This window comes from Anomalospiza imberbis, chromosome 6 (genome assembly GCF_031753505.1).
Source record: "Anomalospiza imberbis isolate Cuckoo-Finch-1a 21T00152 chromosome 6, ASM3175350v1, whole genome shotgun sequence".
Taxonomy (NCBI): Eukaryota; Metazoa; Chordata; class Aves; order Passeriformes; family Viduidae; genus Anomalospiza; species Anomalospiza imberbis.
The window spans coordinates 46,938,283-46,945,686 of NC_089686.1; the positions used below are offsets into that span (position 1 = coordinate 46,938,283).

The 7,404-nt window shown below is 46.4% G+C and overlaps 1 long non-coding RNA gene across 1 annotated transcript; it reads left to right on the top strand.

Annotated features, from left to right (window-relative positions):
* The first annotated feature begins 38 nt into the window (after positions 1 to 38).
* LOC137475994 (uncharacterized) lies at positions 39 to 7,207 on the top strand. The gene is made up of 3 exons (XR_011000179.1): positions 39 to 347; positions 5,053 to 5,101; positions 6,278 to 7,207. It is a non-coding gene; the product is annotated as an uncharacterized lncRNA (long non-coding RNA).
* The last annotated feature ends 197 nt before the right edge of the window (positions 7,208 to 7,404 follow it).

Here is a 7,404-nt window from a genome sequence, read left to right on the forward strand (position 1 = left end):
CCCTGCCTGCCTGCCTGGCTGTAAATATAGAAACAAAAGCCCTGGAGGTTTTTCTCTCCAAACATGTCCCTCCTATCTTAGCATAATCTGTGCAATTCCTCCAGCTGCTCCTATACATGGTATGACCTTTTTTTTCCCCTTCCCTTGCTTCCCCCTCCATCTCACCCCTTCCCCGCCCATCCCTGCTCCTTTCCCTGCTCAGCACAGGGAGCCTGGGGCCAATCGGCTCTTCTGGACGATCAAATGTCACTATAAATTGAGAGCTGCATCACCTTGGGACGCTCGCAGATCCCAGCCTGCCTGTCCCCTCCAACAGGGAGCTTGGTGCTTCTCTCCACTCCTCCCAGGTAAGTGGGATCCCCTGGCAAGGGGGGCAGCACTACGAAGGGATGAGCCTTGCTTTGAATGGAGAAGCACCAGGGGAGGGTTGGGGTCCACAGGATCTGGGATCTGACACAGGATCCTAAGGAAAAGGCACTTGTAGGTCTGAGCTTTAGTTGGGCATTTCACAAGTCTTAGGTCACCCACAGAGGTTTGGGTGCTTTAATCTCTCAAGAACTAGTAGTGGGAGAATAGATCCTTCCAAACCAAGATTTGGGACTGGAAATTGTTATCTCTTGGGGCAGTCAGGGAAAGTTCCCTCAAGCAGCAGGAAGAAAGTGCTGAACTCCCTTGCCCTGTCACTCACCCAGAGAAATTGATGGCTGGGGCAGGAGGTATGAAGGGCAGACCTTCAGGGAGCTTCTGGTGGATGAAGAGGGCTGTAGGTCTAGAGGGAGATCCAGGAAAAAAAAATGTGGCCAAGGAAAACTGTCCCCTCCCACGGGAAAGAAGAAAATTGTGAGTTTTGCATGGTCAGGCTAGCAAAGTGAAGGAGTTGGAAGTCATGAATATAGAGAGCATCCCATCACCACTCTGAATTTAACCCCCTCCTCCTGCCCCTCTGCACACACAAGTAATTTCTCTCACAATTTTCTCATTTTCTGTGAGAGTGGAAAGTTTTCCATGAGCATATTTATATTTCTTGGATCAGCTTCTTGCTGTCGGGTGGTGGATATCCTACGGGGGCAGGAGGGACACCAGCACAGGTGACTCTGGGGCCAGCAGTTTGGGTGGGAGCTGTGCTGCTGATGTGGGGGAGCTCCAGTGAGGCTGTAGGTGACTGCCAGGGCAGGCAGCCATCCTTCATGGGGGGCAAGACTCAGGGAGGTGGCGGAGTCCCCAGGAGATGTCAAGAGGCACCTGGCTGAGTGCTTTAGGGTTTACAGTGGGCGAGCCTGCTGAATGTTTGGACTGGATGATCTTGTTGGTCTGTTCCTACCTTGGTGATTCTAAGACCAAGGAAAGGCAGGGGATGTGAGCTGAGCACAGTCATTGGCTCTTTGTTCTCTGTCTCAGCTTCGTTATCCCTGGAAAGCCCCTTGCAGGAAACAGACAGCTCATACTACCCTGCAGACAAGGATAAAGGGTATATTTTGGGATAGGGAATTGGGATTTTGCTATGACCCTGCAGCAGTGCTGGAGTCCTGCTACTCTGTTTCAGCATTAGAGAGAAGTATATGCATGTGTTTATGCATTTACTAGATATATTATGTATAATACCCAACTCTTTTCATATTATACGTATGTATATTAAAAATCCATGCAGTGGGTTTGCAGTGGCTCCTGCTGGGAAAGAGTGGTTGTGTGGTGCTTGGTGGATCACAGCCCCAGTCCTTGCCCCAGAGCTGTCCCTGCCAGGTCCCACTGCCCATGCATGGCCACTTCTGTGCTGCCCCTTTCCATATGGCTCTTGCTACCTTGCCTACCTTGTATGGCCTGGCTTGGGAGGGGATGATTGATGGGTGGGTTATTTCCAGGGATGGCCTGGAGGTGCAAGGCAGCCCATTCCCCCTCCCGGGTGCATTCTCAGCTGCTAAGAGGCTTCTTGGGATGTGCTGGCTCTGCTCTTTCAGCTGAGGCCAGGAGCATTTGGGGCCAAAAGGGAAATGGTATTCCTGCCCACCTGGGGCTAAGGATTGGTATATTTGTCCTTCTAGTGACCTGCTTGGCTTGAACAAAATGCAGAATAATCTTTGCTTTCACCCTTAAGGGGTGGGAGCAGGCAGGAAGTTTTCTGTCTGGTGAAACTTTCCCATGTGTTTTGATTTCCTTCCAAAGGGTGGGCAGTATTAGCTAATTGATTTTATTACATCCTTAAACCTCAGTCAAGACCAGAATCCATTTTTCTGCCACTATACAAACAAAGCCCAATTATTGCCTGAAGGTGCTAACAGCCTTAATCCTGGGCTGCGTTTGCTGTGTGTAAAGTAATTTCCACCAAAGGCTAATCCCGAGCCAGCTGGAGACTTTCCATTGCCTTCGGGCAAACTTAATCCTAGCTGCAAAAACTGCCGCTCTTAACAGATTGCTTTCTTTATTGCCTTTTGGATGTAAATATAGTCCAATTTTGCTGGCTGCTTTGATGACAGAGTTAGCTATGTGGATAGTGCTGGGCATCAAAGAGCCTTTCTAGTCTTTGGTGGCTGTAGCTATGCCAGTCTGCATTTTGCCCCTGGCTTTAAGAGACCAGATGGCTTTTGAATGCCATGAAGTGGACAGACACATTGCTCTTCTTGAAGCTAAACCTTTTTATCTTTCTAGCCAGGGCAGTGGCAGTCAGGTACTGCCTTAAATGCCACCTTCTCCTGACATAGGGACCAAACCTGGTTGAACGTTTGGCCCTTGCAAGGCTGAAATTAGTGATCTTCTCCTGGATTTTTTTTATCCCCCTGCCCTCGCCTATGGGGTTCCCATATCTGGCTCATCTTTGTACAGAGTCTGCCAATGCACTTGTTATTAATTCATTTTAACTGGGGCCAAGAAATCCCCTCAGGGTTGGGGTCTTATGGTGTTAGGGGAGCTGGCATTCTCACTCTGCTTTTATAGCACACGGACAGATGCCATGCAAAATCCCATTCGCATTTGCAGCGCTTGGATTAACAAATATGGAAGGGGGTAGGGGAATAGCCAGTGTGACAACTCTCAGCAAGATGTCCTTAGAGCTAAATTGGAGATGAGATGAGCTCATTCCAATAACTGCTAATGGAAAGCCTGATTGCAAAGGCTCCCATTGACTTCAATTGCATTGGAAAGAACAGCGTGCACTGCGCTACGTGCCTGCCCTGCCCTGAGCAGACATTCACTCTGTCTGCACACAGAGTGTTCTCGAGCTGATTTCTTCACCATTTAGTGGTATTACTTTTCTTTTTACTAGAATGAGAGAGGACTTTAGCCCACAGCCTTTTAAAAGTCCATTTTTGTTTTAATCCTCTACCTTAGGAAGAAGGAATGCTGCATTTATCAAAGCTTAATCCATGGGAGGATTGGCCATTGCCCTGAGTTTTTACAGAACATGTATTTTGGAAGAAGCCAACAGCTGGGCATTAGGCAGGTTCCCTCTGCAGGCTTTTGCCTGGAAAATCTCTGCTGTCCTGTTGCTTAAACCAACTTGCTGTCAAGCATTATTACTAACAGCTTGAATAATTTTTGAAGGCTGAAATGAGATTGCTAACATGCTAGCCACTGAGGAGATAGCAAGTGCAAGTCTTCATCCTGAAGATTTTATGAAATCTAGACTGAAAAGACCAGGGAAGAAGAGACCAGCAGTGTTGTAGCATTGTAGCATTCAAGTAATGAACAGAAGAAGCAGTGTAAATTGGTGAGAAGAAAACACTTTAAAGCTGAAATTCCTCACAAACACAAAATTCCCCCTGTTCCTTCCCTCTGCCTGGTAGAACTAGAGTCATCCTTTAGGTGGCTGTTGTAGTCAAGGAGTGGGCAACCACAGCTATGAAGTTAAAAGCAGCCTGGGACCATGAGACCACTGAACACAAATCTCATGTGATCTGCCAGTAGATTACCCCTCCCATCCAGTACCTCAGGACATGCCATAACACAGACTCTGCTAGCACTACTTCCAGGGCAATGCTGAATTTCCAAAAGAGAATAAATGAGGAACTAGAAGAAAAAATCTTGGCTGTTTATCTCTCCTTGCAACATGGGGGTTTAAATCCTGTTGATGGTAGTGTATGGTGCCCAAGGTCATTGCTGGGGAATGGAGAGAATCCCTTATAGGGCAGGGTTGGAGCCTGTGGGATTACTGCCTTCCTCTGAAATAGAAAGCTGCTGAGCTGCAGTTGTTCCTTTTGAACCTAAGTCAGCCCACCTGCTCCTTCAAGACATCTCTCATATATCAGCTGAATAATGAAGTCATGAAAGTTGGGGTTTGGGCCAGCAAGGAGAAGTCTGGCTTTCTAATTTAAGATCTGCTGTAGATTTGGAGAAAGTTTTGGGGGCCTTTCCTCATCTTCTCCCCTGGCCTCAGGGCAGCTGCTGCTGTTAGGAAAGCCAGTGTTGCATTACAAAGAAATGGTTATATCAATGTGAACTGCCTAACTAGGCATGTGGCTGGTTTTCATCTTAAACTAATCATCAAATTACTGTTCACTCACTTATCAGTTGTATAAACCAGACACACTTTTGGGTGCTGACAAATAAGCACATATCTCTAAGTTTATTGGTAGTTTCAGTTATTTTTGTAACTGACTGAGGCTTTGGAACTGGCACCTTCCCACCTGTGGTAGCAAAAAGAAGGAAAAATTCCTCTGACCTTACTGGAGCAATGGAAATGTCAGATGGGTGTGGGAGGACACCCTGGCCTTGCCTGTCTCCATGAGCTCTGGGGATTTTGTAATTCAAAGCTGGGACTAGGCAGCCCCTGGGTCTGCTGTGGGAAGCAGCTGAATTGATGGGATATATCTTTCCAGATGATCTTTTTCTTCTCCCCTCCTTTTGTCCTCTGACATGGGTGGCAAAGGTTTGTGCTTCTCCCAAAATGTCAGTGTTGGTGGGGAACTGGTTGGTGTGTGGGAAAGCAGGTGCTTGGCTTTTTTTGTCCTCAAGTGTCAATCCATCTGCTTCTGCCTTGGTATTTTTTATGAGGTGCACTCACTAATAACACCTTTTTTCTTCTTTTTCTTGTTTGTTTTCCTTTTCTTCTCTTTTGTCTAGAAACTAATTGCCAACATGTCTGATACCGAGGAAGTGTAAGTAGAAAGTTGTGTGTGTGTTTATCTGCTCAGTTTGGCTCCACACAGCAGAGCGAAGGCATCCCTGCAGGGTGCTGCTCTGTGCTCAGCCTGGAGCCCCCCGAGGCAGTGGGGAAGGGGCATCTTGACTTAGAGCATCAAAGACCCCCGCTGTCCAACACAGGACATCCCCCAAACACCTCCAGCCAGCTCAGCCTGTCCTCTGTGGCTGTGGCACTGTACCTGGAGGAGGGGCGAGTAAAACCCACACTGCAGTGATTTCTGCCTTGGTTTAACAAATCTAGAGTAGTATGACCAAACCCAATGGGATCATTTAACATTTTTGCATCAGTAGTACAGAGGGGAGATTTAGGGTAGTCATAGGATCAGTCATGGACAGACCTGCAGACAACAGTATTTAAGCAACATTGCATTGGGTTGCTTCAGTGTATGGTTTAAAGCTTGACATCAGTACAGAGCGGGAGAAATACTTACCTAGTTTCAATAACCTTTTTTCCTCTCTCACAGGGAACAAGGCGAGGGTAAGTCTTAAATCTGTCTGTAATTGCTTCTGTGCAAGCCTGCAACATTTGCTGGCTGTGTCAGCTGGTATGGTTAGACAAATCTGAAGTTTCTTCTTTGTGCTTCTGTCTGTCTGACTGTCACCAGCTTCTGGGGTTTTTACAATACCTGTAGCACCCTGGCGGTGTCCGTGCTGCGGGCAGCCTGTGGGGTTTCAGCCCCAAACTGATGCCCTGGTGGGAGGGGATGCTGCTAGTTTTTGTAAGGGCACTGCCATCTGCTGGCAATTTATTTTGAAGCTTCTGTATGTGTAATATATTCTGCTTTTAGAACACAAATCCCCTCAATGTTCATAAAACAATATGCATAAGACACTTTTCTTCTATTCAGAAGCCCTCGCTGCTATCTTTTCCCTTCTAATGCACAAGTAACCTTGAGTTTCCATTGCCCAAGGAAAAATTCAATACCTTATTATCTTCCTCCCCTTTTTATAACTACTCTTCTTTGTTTTCAAAGTCATTTAATCTGTTACTTGACTTGCTGGTTTGCTAGTGGCCTCTCAGAAACCATCTTGCCCAGCATCCCTGTGAGCACAGAGGGCTCTGCCATGGTTAATGTCCTACTAATGCATCAAGGCTGATGGTTGATTTGTCTGCTTTTTTCCCCCTTCTCCCATTTCAATGCAGAGGAGTACGAAGAAGAAGGTAACAAAAAAAGCGGAACGTAATTTATCTTTCTTTGATTCTTGGTCCTGCTTTTCTCTTGTCTATGTTTCACCCTTCTCTTTGGTGCTTGCTGCTAAAGGCGATCTGAAACACTTGATCAGTAAACCAGTTGGAAAACAAAAAACCAGTCAAGTTTCTTGATGGTTGCTGTGATGTGCAGAGCCCTTGTGTTACAGTGAAATGGAGTATTTGTATGAGGGGATGGTGAAAAAGCTGGGGGCTCATCTGTCCATAAACTTGGAGCTTTTTAGAGCAGGGACTGGTGCAGAGCCCCCATAACATATCATTGGTGAACTCCTGCCATTCTCATTTTGGCAGTGTCCACAAATTGCATTTTAATTTTGAAATTGAAAAGAAGAGCAGGTTGTCCAGCTCCTGAGGTGCAGCCAACAGGGCACTGCTGAGGACAGAGGCAAGGCAGAGAACCAACTGGCAAAGATGAAGTTTCTTACCATGCCTTTAGCTGGCAAAATGTGATTTGACAAGCTGTGAGAGACAGAGTGCTGATCTGGAAAGATGGAGCATGAAAAATCCTTGTCACCCAAGTTGTTTCACCTTTTGTAGGCAGTAGGGAGGAGATTATTTTGGAGATGTATCACTGTCTTTGCTGGGCACTTTTGACACACTGGCTTCAGTTCAGGCAAGTGTAGAAGCCAGTTGTCATCCTTCATTTTCTCAAGGTGTCTGGAACAGAGCTAAGGGCCAAACTCTTGGAATTTCTCCCAGGATCTGCCCTTAGTGTGTAAGGCATCTTCTAAGGGGGTCAAAAGAAAAACCCTTTACTGCAGGTGGAATATTTGCACTTGCAGGGTATGAGACCAACTCAGAGACAGAGAATTGTCCCTGTGTAGAAACGTCCATTTTGGGGATTTATACACAACAAAGTTTTGTGGTTTTTTTTTTTTTTTCTTTTTTCTTTTTTTCTTTTTCTTTTGTCATGGATTCCTCCAAGTTGCTGCAACAGGCAAATTCCCATCAGTGGTGGTGGGAATTTGAGGTGCAACTGTGGCCATGGTGAGACTAGTTTCTGCTTCATTTCCCCTGGCATTGCTTCTGAAGGGACCACGGGCTCAAAAAAAAGAAAAAGA